This window comes from Trachypithecus francoisi, unplaced genomic scaffold, assembly GCF_009764315.1.
Source record: "Trachypithecus francoisi isolate TF-2019V2 unplaced genomic scaffold, Tfra_2.0 Contig01440, whole genome shotgun sequence".
Lineage (NCBI taxonomy): Eukaryota > Metazoa > Chordata > Mammalia > Primates > Cercopithecidae > Trachypithecus > Trachypithecus francoisi.
The window spans coordinates 16,517,773-16,530,777 of record NW_022681431.1 but is presented as its reverse complement, the minus strand read 5'-3'; the positions used below and the strand labels follow the sequence as shown (position 1 = coordinate 16,530,777).

At 38.1% G+C, this 13,005-nt stretch overlaps 1 protein-coding gene across 2 annotated transcripts in view; it reads left to right on the top strand.

The window, feature by feature from the left end:
- Window positions 1-13,005, top strand: part of INTS9 (integrator complex subunit 9) — a 126,877-nt gene that overhangs the window by 11,003 nt on the left and 102,869 nt on the right. The window contains exon 1 of one of the 2 annotated variants that reach the window (XM_033229622.1): window positions 467-472. The exons of the other annotated variant lie outside the window; for it this stretch is intronic. The gene's annotated coding sequence lies outside the window, so the exon portion shown is untranslated. Of the gene's footprint in view, window positions 1-466; window positions 473-13,005 lie in introns of those variants that run through there. 2 annotated transcript variants of the gene reach the window in all.

The following is a 13,005-nucleotide window of genomic DNA, read 5'->3' as shown; positions in this document are numbered from 1 at the left end:
TTTCATGCATGTATATAGTTTTCATCCCTATTTTATTTTTGACAAAAATAGTGAGATATTATCCACATTGGTTTGGCATATTGCTTTTTCTTTTTTAAGTTAGCGATGTGTCTTTAAGATTATTTCATATAAATATCTAGAACTACCTCATTTTATAAGACTGCATACCCATACCTAATGAACAGAATCTGCATTTAACAAGATCCCAGTTCTTTTGGTTTCAAGGTACTTTTCTTCTGAACAATGAAATATTTTCAATACTGCTGTCAAATATTTTTAGAAAATATTTCTGACACATTTTTTACACACTTTTTATTTTCATTGCTTGTAGGAAGAATTTAGAATTGTGGGTATTTGCCTGAAAGATATCATTCCACCACCTATACCCTTCCCTAACTATTTTAAAAATTATTCATGATTAAAGTTTAGGGCATGGGTTTTGTTGCTGATTTAAAACATAATTATGAAACTAGTGTCAATATATCTCAAAAATACATTCATATTGTTGCTAAAAGAAAAACCAGTTGCATAATGTTCTGTTGTTTAAATAGACCATAATTTATCTAACAAAACTTCTATCGAGGAACATTAATTGTTTCCAGTCTCTTGCAATTACAACTCATGTTTTACAGATTATCTCCTTTGTGAGCCTCTTAGGGAGTACATCTATAGCATACATTTCTACTGGTGAAATTGATAGTTCAAAGGGTATATGCATTTTTTATTAAGGTTTATTGCAAAAATGCTCCCATAGAGATTTATCAAATTGCAGTTGCCAGTAGCATATCCTAATGCTTACCACTACAATGTAATGATCAAACTTGTTTTTTTCTCACTGAAAAGTGAAAAAATATTATGTCATTATATTTTAAATTTGATTTTTCTCACATTATGTATGCAGTGTGGAGCATATTTTTATATATTTATAAAAGCATTTGTATTTCCGTTTCCTGCTCAGTTATCTTCCTCTTGATCTATTAATATTCCAGTAGTAAACTATTTTACCTTATGTAGTTCTGGAGTATATTTTAATATCTTATAGTATTTGTTCCTGTTCATTGCCCTAGGCCTCAGAATTTTCCAGGCTGCTCTCAAACATTTATTTTTTTTAGATTTTTACATTTTGTATAAATTTAGAATTATTAGTTCCCAGTAAAATATTTTTTGTAATTTTATTGGGATCAGGTTGAATTTATAAAATTTAAGAAGATAACTGACTAATTTATTTTACTATATCATTGAGTCTAAGAATAAGACGTCTTTTCCTTTATTTAAATCTTTTTTTAAATGTTTCTTTGTAGCATTTTAAAACCTTTTGTTAATATAGCTTTTAGATATTTCTTGTTAAATCTATATCGAAATACTTTATCTTTTTGATTGTTACTGAAACTGAAATCTTTTCCTGTGTGGTTTTCATGTAAGAAGGCTATTTATTCTTGTGTTCACTACACAGGCCCCTTGTTGAATTTTAATTTTTAATGCCTTTTCCAGTTGATTCTCATGGGGTTTCCAGGTGCATAACTTTGCAGAATTTTTTTACACTTCATTTCTTTCTCTGATGTAATTGCAGTGGCTTTCACGTGCAGAATGATTTGGAATAGGAGTTTTGGTGGTAGGGATCTCTGTTTCTGATTAGAGTGGGCATACTGACTTTTGACTTGAAATTTTTATATATTTTAATTTACATGCTGTAGCTGGCTGCTTTCTTGGTCCATACTTTTCTAGTCATTAGTAAAGTGAGATTCTTTTACATAGCCTAACAATAAGTTATTTTTCTAAAGAGAAAATGTATTTGTGTTTTATTGTGTGTCCTAGGCAGTTAATTATATCTTGTAAGCCCTTTCCAGACTTTTGAGTAAACAATGGATTTTATAACTTAAAGTCTTAGGTGGTGCATAGCAGACTCATAAAAGTAATAGATTTCTACACATGATCCTAGCCAAAACACAGGGAAGAAATGAGTAATAGATTTCTATGACCTTAAAAGAAAATTGCAAGGTTTCCTTGGAAAACAGAACAGCCAGAAATAGTTTCTCTGTACTTGAGAGAGAGGCCTGATAAACCCAAGAAATGTAAACAATCAATCTGTTAAAATAAACACAATGGCCACTCAACACCCCCCCTCACAAAAAAAAAAAATCTCTGTAGAAACATAAAGGGGCTCAGAGCCGTAGATGGTGGCTTATTTTTAAATGGTTTTTGATTGAAGCTATGTATCCAGTAGGAAGAAACTGTTGATGATTATGTTGATGACTGTGATAGTTACAGCTAACAGATAAGAGAAGCAATAACAAAAATCCATTGTTTGGCTATACGATTGAACAAATGTTATTTTTTTTTTTTTTATTTTTTTTTTTGAGACGGAGTCTCGCTCTGTCGCCCAGGCTGGAGTGCAGTGGCCGGATCTCAGCTCACTGCAAGCTCCGCCTCCCGGGTTCACGCCATTCTCCTGCCTCAGCCTCCCGAGTAGCTGGGACTACAGGCGCCCACCACCTCGCCCGGCTAGTTTTTTTGTATTTTTTTTTAGTAGAGACGGGGTTTCACCGTGTTAGTCAGGATGGTCTCGATCTCCTGACCTCGTGATCCGCCCGTCTCGGCCTCCCAAAGTGCTGGGATTACAGGCTTGAGCCACCGCGCCCGGCCTGAACAAATGTTATTAAATGTCTATCTCGTACAAAACATTCTCGGTGCTCTGAGACATAAAGATGAATAAGACATAGATCCTACCTATCAGTTACTCACTATTGAACAAACTGTGTATATTCAATGTATGTGATTGAGAATATAACGTTTTGGTGATAGCCTTTGATACAGGCAGTAGGGACCTACCTATGTAAGATTAGGATTATGGAAGATTAATCTCATCAGGTGGGTAGCGGGAGGGAGAGCATCAGGAAGAATAGCTAATGGATGCTGGGCTTAATACCTAGGTGATGGGTTGATAGGTGCCGCAAACCACGATGGCACGCATTTACTTATGTAACAAACCTGCACATCCTATACATGTACACCTGAACTTAAAAGTTGAAGGAAAGAAAAAAAGATGAATTCCAATGGGAGAATCACAGTTCCCTAGAGAGGCAAAATCTGAACTGACCTTGAAAAGTACTTTGATAAATATGTTCAAGAAGGAGTGTTTTGTCTTATTCCAAGTAGAAGGAACAGTTAAAGTAAAAATAATTTGGAGAAGTTCCATTTCCCCAGTGATGGATGTGTACAATTTATTATGTATTTTTTGCTTCATAGTGCTCTGTAGCAGTGTGTACAAAAATGGACTTATTTCCCCCTGGTGACATCCTTCTATTTGGATAGTTCAGAATATCGACTACTGATGTGGTTGGATCTGTGTCTCCACGCAAATATCATCTTGTAGCTCCCATAATCCCCACGTGTTGTGGGAGAGACTGGTGGGAGATGATTGAATAATGGGGGCGGGTCCTTCCCAAGCTGTTCTCATGATAGTGAATGTGTCTCACAAGATGTGATGGTTTTAAAAATGGGAGTCTCCCTGCACAAGCTCTCTCTTTGTCTGCTGCCATCCATGTAAGATGTGACTTGCTCCCCCTGCGTTACGTAATGATTGTGAGGCCTCCTCAGCCACGTGGAACTGTAAGTCCTCTTTCTTTTGTAAACTGCCCAGTCTCAGGTATGTCTTTATCAGCAGTGTAAAAATGGACTATACAGCTACTCCTGAAATTAGTTTCATTATATATGTTATTAACATCTGACAGATATGTATATTTGATGGCAACAATAGATCACTATAAGTGGGGGAGGGGCAGACCTAATAAGTGTATTGGGAGGGGAAGTTAGGCAAATTGAAGCAAAAGCATGGTGGGTTTTAACTACAAAGCTGAGTGGTTTGGACAGTAAAGAGTAAGGATTGTGGAGGTTTTCTGTTTTCCAGAAAAAGTTTCAAGGAAGTTTAAGAGTTTAAAGTGGCCGGGCTCAGTGACTCATGCCTGTAATCCCAGCACTTTGGGAAGCTGAGGTGGGTGGATCACGAGGTCAGGAGATCGAGACCATCTTGGCTAATACAGTGAAACCCTGTCTCTACTAAAAAACAAAAAATACAAAAAATTAGCCAGGCGTGGTGGTGGGCGCCTATAGTCCAGCTATTTGGGAGGCTGAGGCAGGAGAACAGCGTGAACCTGGGATGTGGAGCTTGCAGTGAGCCGAGATCGCATCACTGCACTCCAGCCTGAGCGGAAAAAAAAAGAGTGTAAAGTAAGAATTTGTAAACATGTAGAGCCTTTAATTTTTTCCCTTTGGAAATCTGGGACCAAGGAGTTAAAAGAGCTTTATTTCACACAATTAAGAAAAACTGGAATGTGAAATCAAAAAATATGACTTCATTGCAGTTACAGAAAACATTTAGGAAAGTGATATATAATCAAAACAAGAAGAATTAGGGAGCTTAGCAAATGCATCAAAGCAAATTCCAAGTCAGAATTACCTACACCAGGAGAGAAAATATTTTTTAACACTTTACAGAAGACCTCGGAAGCAGTAACAGAATTCACAAATACACTAGAGGGCAAAAAGCATCCCAACAATCAATGGGACCAGATGATGATACAGTATGAGAAGAATGCCCAGATGTGAATAAGGAGGGAACAGAAACCTTAAAGAATTCCTTGACTTTCATCTCTTTTGAGGAAGAGATAGTGGGCAGGGGGTATCCTCTTCTTCCAGAACTGATAAATACGTATTCTCAGTCATATCAACATGTTGAGTATAGACAAATTACTAGAAAGTATGTTGCAGTCCACAGGGTGCTTGTCTGGTTTTAGGTATACTTTTCATTCAGTTCAGCTAGCATAAACTTCAAGCATACATACAGCTTGATGAATTTTTACCTATATATGCATCCATGTATTCATGATCAAAATTAAGATCCAGAACATTTCCACCAACTTTGTTTCCTTCCCAGTCAATAACTTTCCCTCCAGTTAATCACTATTCTGACTTAAATCACTGTGTCTCACATTTGCCTATTCTTGAACTTCATTTAAATGGAACTATACCTTATGTCTCATTTGTGTCTGGCTTCTTTAATTCAACATTATGTTGACCTGAAAGTTTTAAAGGGTGAAATTGTTGAATATGTCACCTATCTGCAAATAGCAACTTGGTAGAGGACTGGCAAACTGCCTTTCATCTGTAAATTCATCCATAAATCCATTATGGAAAATCTATCCATAAAGATGAATTACCATCTTTATGTGGGGTTCTTCAGGAAACCTTAAGAAATTCAGCCGGGCGCGGTGGCTCAAGCCTGTAATCCCAGCACTTTGGGAGGCCGAGACGGGCGGATCACGAGGTCAGGAGATCGAGACCATCCTGGCTAACACGGTGAAACCCCGTCTCTACTAAAAATACAAAAACTAGCCGGGCGAGATGGCGGGCGCCTGTAGTCCCAGCTACTGGGGAGGCTGAGGCAGGAGAATGGCGTAAACCCGGGAGGCGGAGCTTGCAGTGAGCTGAGATCCGGCCACTGCACTCCAGCCTGGGCGACAGAGTGAGACTCCGCCTCAAAAAAAAAAAAAAAAAAAGAAATTCAGCCTAGTAAAACCTATTTGTGTGCCTGGCAGGCTGCTGAGATTCAGTGGTAAACTGTCAGGCAATATAGTTATTTTTCAAAAGAAATCAATCTGACTAAACTAAAGAGAGTTCTTTCAAGGAACTAAGTAAAAAAAAAAAAAAGCTTCTATTTTTTTAACACATTTTTAGAAAACTTCTCAAAGTAAAAATAGCTATTACAGAATCAGTACGTATTGATGTAAGAAAAAATTTTCAGAATATACTTCTGAATCCTGAGAAGTATAAAGAAAAAAATAAAAATCACCTGTAATCTCACCACCTCAAATAATCAGTCATTATGGTATACCTGCTATGATAGGTGTGTGCAGTGATGACTTCTGTGTGAGTCACCCTAAAGCTGTACACCACTTAGGATTAGATTCAGCTCTGAGTGACAGAAAGCCTGAGGTAATGGTGGCTTAAACAGGATAAATGTTTACATCTCTCTTGTGTAAATGATGTGCTGAGTTAAATAGTCCAGGGCTGTTGTGGCAGGTCCAGGCTCTCCTGATAGCTTGTAGCTCCACCATCTGTAATCCATGACTTCCTCTTTGTGATCCAATATGACTACCAGCTCAGGCCGTTATATCCCTATTCTAACCAGTAGGAAGGAGGAAGGGACAAAGAAAGGCATGTCCTCTCCCTTTGATACTTTCTCAAAGTTGCGTACACTACTTCTATTTATACCTTCCTGACCAGCATTTTCTTACATGGCTACGTCTAGTTGCAGTCAAGTCTAGCAAATAGTTTTTATTCCAGGTGGCCATAATTACAACTGAGACATGGATTCTAATTTAAAAGGAGAAGAGACATATAGATAATGAGAGACAATGGTCATAAGCTTTTTCATTTGGAACATTTATATAGTTCATTTTTAATATGTTTACAATGTAACATTGTATGGACATATTCTGCTGTTGAACATTTTGGTTTTTATTCCCTACTGTCCTGCACAGTGCTGATGAAAACATACTGTTTAGATTTTTTGCACCCATCTAGTTAAACTGTATTTGCTTATTGTAAATTCCTAAGTGGAATTTCTTGTTCAAAGACTATACATGCACATTTTAAACTTAGATGCAATATTGCTCTTCAGGACTGCTTTAGTTTTTACCCATAGAGTAAGTAAGAGTTTCCATTTCCCCACAACCTCATCTTTAGCTTCTTTGCCAATGTATGGACTGGGCATTTTATCTCAGTATAGTTTTAAATTACACTTTTATTTCTTCTGGGTTTCTGCTTTGCATTTCTGTTACATCTTTGCATATGCTTTTTCACTCATTTGTATTTCATGAATTAACTGTGCTTTTTGCACATTTTTCTGTTGGAATCTTTGTCTTTTTCTTACTCATTTGTTAGCGCTCTTTGTATATTAAGGGTATCAATTTTTTGTCTTGGTTTTATAAATACTATTTCCCCAGATAATCTTTTACTGTATTCAAAGTAGTTTTTCTCATAGAAAAGTCTTTGGTATAAGTAATCCAATCTATCAGTATTTTCTCCCAGGATCATGGCTTTAGGATCCTGCCTTAAAAGTTCTTTCCTGGGTCAGGCATGATGGCTCACACCTATAATCCCAGCATTTTGGAAGGCCAAGGTGGGCAGATCGCTTGAGCCCAGGAGTTCAGGACCGGCCTGGGCAACATAGTGAGACTTGCTCTCTACAAAAAAATACAAAAATTTGCCAGGCATAATGGCTTGATCTGTAGTCCCAGCTACTCAGGAGGCTGAGGTGTGGGAGGATTGCTTGAGCCCAGAAGATTGAGACTGTGGTGAGCCATGACACACCACTGCAACTCCAGCCTGGGCAACAGAGTGAGACCCTGTTTCAAAAAAAAAATTATCTCCTACCCCAAAATTATATTAAATATTTCACTAAAATTTTAGAATTTCCTTGCTTAGATTCCATAATAAAGATTTTCAAAGAAGTATTTTATCATGGACCAAAGTAAACTGAAAATCAAAATTTAACTAGTTCCTCCAGTAAGTATGGCTCTCCCTTCTGCCTAATCTATAGGATCAGCATATGTTAGTAAAGAAGCTACTGCTTCCGCTCTCTCCCAGAGTCTCTACCAAATGGTAGAGGCAAATGGAAGCTCTTTCCTTTGCTGACTCCTAATTTATTATGGTGTGACTAGTAAGAAGTTTTTCCATTGAAAAGCCTTTTCTCGGCCCTAGTACTTAGCCAGTCAGCCTGGTTTTTGTGCGTACATAAATGCATGTGAATAACCCAGCGTGAAGTCAGTGATTAATAAATGTTCGCTGTCTTTAAAAACTTACTCAATTTATCAAAAGCTGTTTGGCAATCCATTTCTTTGAAAAACTGAAGTTACTAAAGGGGCGTAAACTTCTCCCCACCCCCAACTCTTGATCCATCCAGAAGCATATTTGTTCAAAGATTGAAACTAGGCATGCTCTCCTCCTTGCTGAAATGTATTATACCAGGCATCTTCCCCCTAAATATAAAACACTTTTGTCTGCATTAAAAGTCTGTTAAGTTAGGGAACCCCTTCCTGATTGTCTTCACAATTGTGATCAGGAACTCCCTGGTATCCATGGTATTTCTGCTCTATGCTTTGTGATTGATTTTGATGTCCAGATTTGTCTAAACCTTGAAACTTGAACCATTGCATTTATATGTGGTTTGAAGAGAGAGAAAAAAAAGCATATTTCTAACATGCTAGAATAAATTCTTAGCTTCCTCTTGAATTAACATTACACTAATAAGTCTCCCTTCTTGATGCTGATCCTCTAGCCATGTACAAGTTTTACCATTTTGTTAACCATTTTTCTTGCCAGTTATCATTGTTGCACATTTTCAGCAATTTGTATAAATTATATTGTCCTTAAAAACTTTGTTGCCAATAGAAACTTCTCTGGTAGTGACTCTTTATTCAAAAAAAAAAAGAGAAAAAAAAAGTTTTTTTCTGATTTCTAAAAAAAAAAAAAATTCTGGTTAATGTTTAAAATAAGTAGTAGTCAAGGATACAGAAGTATCTAAGTAGAAAGTGAGAGTTCCAGTATGGTCAGCCACTCTTCCCTGCGGTAACCACTTCAATTAGTTTGGTGTGTGTGCTTACAGTCTTTTATGCATACATATATATATACATATATATAACAAACAGAGTCACATATATAGTTCTATGAACTTTTTTTCATCAACTATAATTACTTTTTAACGTGTGTTAAGTGCTGGTTCCAAATAGCCAACAATGTTGGTTCCAAAGGCAGCCCCTACCTGTTTTCCTTCCCTTACCCTTAATGGTTTACTATCAACATTTCCACCCTTCCTGTGCTTCTGTTGGGGAAATTTTGCTTTTTATGACCACCCTCTGCTGCTTGTCTCGTTTTCATGGAAAGCCAAGTAGAGGACAGGATGAGCGTGAGGGAGCAACCCTAAGTGGCAGTTACTCAGCTGTGTGTGATATCTAGCCACTCTTCAACCAGAAAGAGGCTTTTCTGTGTTCACCATGCATGCTACAGATTTCCTGCACAAGTGGAAAATTATCCTTCTCTTTTATCCAGCTGTGTAGTCACTTTGACAGTGAGTATGATTGGCACATTTAACAGCTCTCCTGCGAGATGGAATCAAGACACAAAGTGGAAGAAAGTGAAAGATTACCAAATAAAATTGAAATGTATTTATAGAACTCTGATTATTGGAGGGCTTGGCCCATAATTCCTAGCAGGGGTAATTTGCCTCCAAATTAGGCAAATTTGCCTCAGTGGAAGCCAGCATCTCAGAATGGGGTAATATAAGGTAGAGATGCTCCCTGTCCCTCTGGGAACCATATATGCCCTGTTAGGCCATGGAGTGTCTGCTAGTAAGCTGCATTTACTGATGGCAGTGAATGTTAATACTCGGATGTGTTGGAGAAGAGAAAAGTTTACAAGCTCTGGAAGAACAGGGTTCCTTGTTTCTAAAAGAAATATTTAGGCTGGGCATGGTGGCTCACGCCTGTTATCCCAGCACTTTGGGTGGCCAAGGCTGGTGGATCACTCACTGGAGCCCAGAAGTTCAACAGCAGCCTGGGCAACATGGCAAAACCCCATCTCTATTTTAAACTTTTTAAAAAGAAAATAATAAAAGATGTTTTTAAAAGGAAGCATTTAGACTAGATGATCTTGAAATTAGTTCCAGCTTGTGCATTGTATAGTTTTTTACATTTTTGGAAAGTCAATTTTTTTTTTTTTTTTTTGAGACAGAAGCCTCATTCTGCAGCCCAGGATGGAGTACAATGGTGTGATCTCTCGGCTCACTGCAACCTCCACTGCCTCAAGCTGTTCTCCTGCCTTGGCTTCCAAGTAGCTGGGATTAAAGGCACGTGCCACCACGCCCAGCTAATTTTTGTATTTTTAGTAGAGACGGGGTTTTGCCATGTTGGCCAGTCTGGTCTTGAACTCCTGGCCTCAGGTGATCCTCCCACCTCAGCCTCCCAAAGTGCTGGGATTACAGCCATGAGCCACCGCGTCCGGCCCAGAAAGTCAATGTCACAAACGTGTTGGTGACAGGTTATAAAAAACAGGAGTTTTGATTGACCCAGTGAAATGGTAGAATAATGAGAAACAACATTTTTGTGTTAAAAGAAAGCTTAAAATAATCTAGTTAAATCTCCTCATTTGTCAGATGAAGATATTTGAGACCCACAGAATTTAGGGTTTCATTCAGGCTAATATCAATGTACCAGCAAAGTTAGAACTAATACTTTATGCTGATGTCAAATGAGATATTGGATGATGTGATACATGGGTTGGTTAAATAGAAAACAGAAAAAATTGGTGATGTCATTTACAACTTATTTCATTAACACTATTGCCTATTTAAAAAAAAATAGTTTCTTTATGACTGTGCAGTTCTCTCAAGCAAGAGAGTAAGAGCTATTGGCATCAATTCAGCCCAGAAGTTACAGGTTACAGTATAGATAATTAAAGGCAGTCTCAGCAGCAAAACTACTTTACAGTAAGAGAATCTTCTCACTCTTTTTGAATGGAAAGGAAACCAATGAAAGAAAATTACCGCTTATGATGGTTTGCAGGGCAATTTAATAATTTAATTTACTTGGGACCTTTGCTTTATTGCATCAGTCAGCTAATTCTCTTTGTTCAGAACCAGATTATAAACTCATCTGCATTCTTACCAATTCAAAATAAGGCCTTTTAGAGTATACCACCTCTGCAAAAAATAATAATTCTTTAGGTCTCTGACAATGCCTTTCATACTGTGTAACACGGTGTGTATGCTGTGTTGGCTAACTGTACTGATTCCGGAGCTCATTGTCCAGGTTCAAGTCCTGGCACATTTTCTTAGAACTTTGAGATCATGTGAAAGTTTTATATTTTCTGTGCCTCATTTCTTTCATCTGTAAAATGAGAAAATAATTCCTACCTCATGGCATTCTTGGGAGGATTGTAAGAGTTAAAATATAAAGTTGTTACAGAGTAGTACCTGATACCTAATAAACACCATAGCGTAATAACTATGCATATTGTAATTACTTTAAATAAGACTAGGGAAAAGAACACAGATGATGTTTTAGACTATGGTTCTTTTTGCACACACAAAAAAAGAGACTTGTTACCCAAAGTCAGTTCACTAAAATTCAATTTGTCATATGACCAAATTGCCAAATCTACTAATTTGCCAATTTTTTTTAATGAAGTTCACAGTATTTCACACTGCTTTTAAAGATTTTTGTGAGATTAAGTTGGCTGGCTGTCATTTTGTTTGTATAGCCTTTTTTTTTTTTTTTTTTTTTTTTTTATCTCAGCTTACTGCAACCTCTGCCTCCCAGGTTCAAGTGACTCTCCTATCTCAACCTCCCGAGTAGCTGGGATTACAGGTGCTCGCCACCATGTCCGGCTAGTTTTTTTTTTTTTTTTTTGTAGACAGAGTCTTACTCTGTCACCCAGGCTGGAGTGCAGTGGCGCCATCTCCACTCACTGCAAACTCCGCCCCCTGGGTTCAAGCGATTCTCCTGCCTCAGCCTCCCAAGTAACTGGGATTAGAAGCGCATGCCACGACGCCCAGCTAATTTTTGTTTTTTTAGTTGAGACAGGGTTTCACCATGTTGGCCAGGCTGGTGTTGAACTCCTCCTGACCTCAAGTGATCCACCTGCCTTGGCCTCCCTAAATCCTTCCATTACAGGCGTGAGCCACTGCTCCTGGCCTAATGTCTTATATTTTAGTAGAGATGGGGTTTCACCATGTTGCCCAGGTTGGTCTCCAGTTCCTGAGCTCAGGGAATCCATCCACCTCGGCCTCCCAAAGTGCTAGGATTACAGGCGTGAGGCACCGCGCCCGGCTGGAAAGCAGATTGTTTCTTTTTATTTTTTCTTTTCTTTTTTTTTTTTTTTTTTTGACAGTTTATCTCTGTCGCCCAGGCTGGAGTGCAGTGGTAGGATCTTGGCTCACTGCAAGCTCCGCCTCCTGGGTTCACAACCAGTCTCCTGCCTCAGCCTCCCGAGTAGCCGGGACTACAGGCAACCGCCACCACGCCCGGTTAATTTTTTGTATTTTTAGTAGAGATGGAGTATTATTGTGTTAGCCAGGATGGTCTCAATCTCCTGACCTCGTGATCCGCCCGCCTCGGCCTCCCAAAGTGCTGGGATTACAGGTGTGAGCCACCGCACCCAGCCAGCAGATTTTTGAAGTATTAGATTTGGTGAAGCCTTAGCATAATATGATTTAATCTTGTTAGTAATAAATGTGACATTCAAAATGTATATTTCAAGATTGATAATCAAGAAACTCCCAAGGACTATATACATCAGTGAAGGGAGTACTAGAAAAATTTCATTTGCTTGCTCCTGGGGTCTGTAAGGAAGCTCGTCTCTGCAAGGAGCTTGGGCCAGTGTTTTGAGAGTGTTGAGAGTCTGATGTGTATGCTTCCCTTACAGTACAGATATTTAAGTTGAGAAATCAACAGTTGAGAAATCAACATAAAATGGTTTCAAAATGGTGACATTTATTGGGGACCTGCCTCAACCCATTCCTCATAGAGTTCCCACAAATTCCCACAAAGCCCTACCAAAATGGGCTCACCATGCAAACTGTTCAAGGATCTGAAATCCACCATGAGTAAGGATGAGTAGACTTAATAAGACTACCAAGAACTTCAGAAAATCATGTAACATGGAGACTCTGTAATATGTGAAAGTGATTTAAAGGCATGTATGAAGGAATCCAAACCTTTGGAAAGAATAAGATGCTGTTTTTAATAAGGAAAGAGGACTTCTAGATTTGAGAAACATAGTCACTGGGAAGAAAATTTCAGTATTTAACCCATTGGTTAAATAGCAGATTTGACACCACTAAAGAAAGAATTAGCAAAATGTAAAATAAATCTGAAGAAAATACCCAGCATGCACTATACATAGCAAAAAAAAAAAAAAAAGAAAAAAAAGAAAGGATAAACAGGGAAG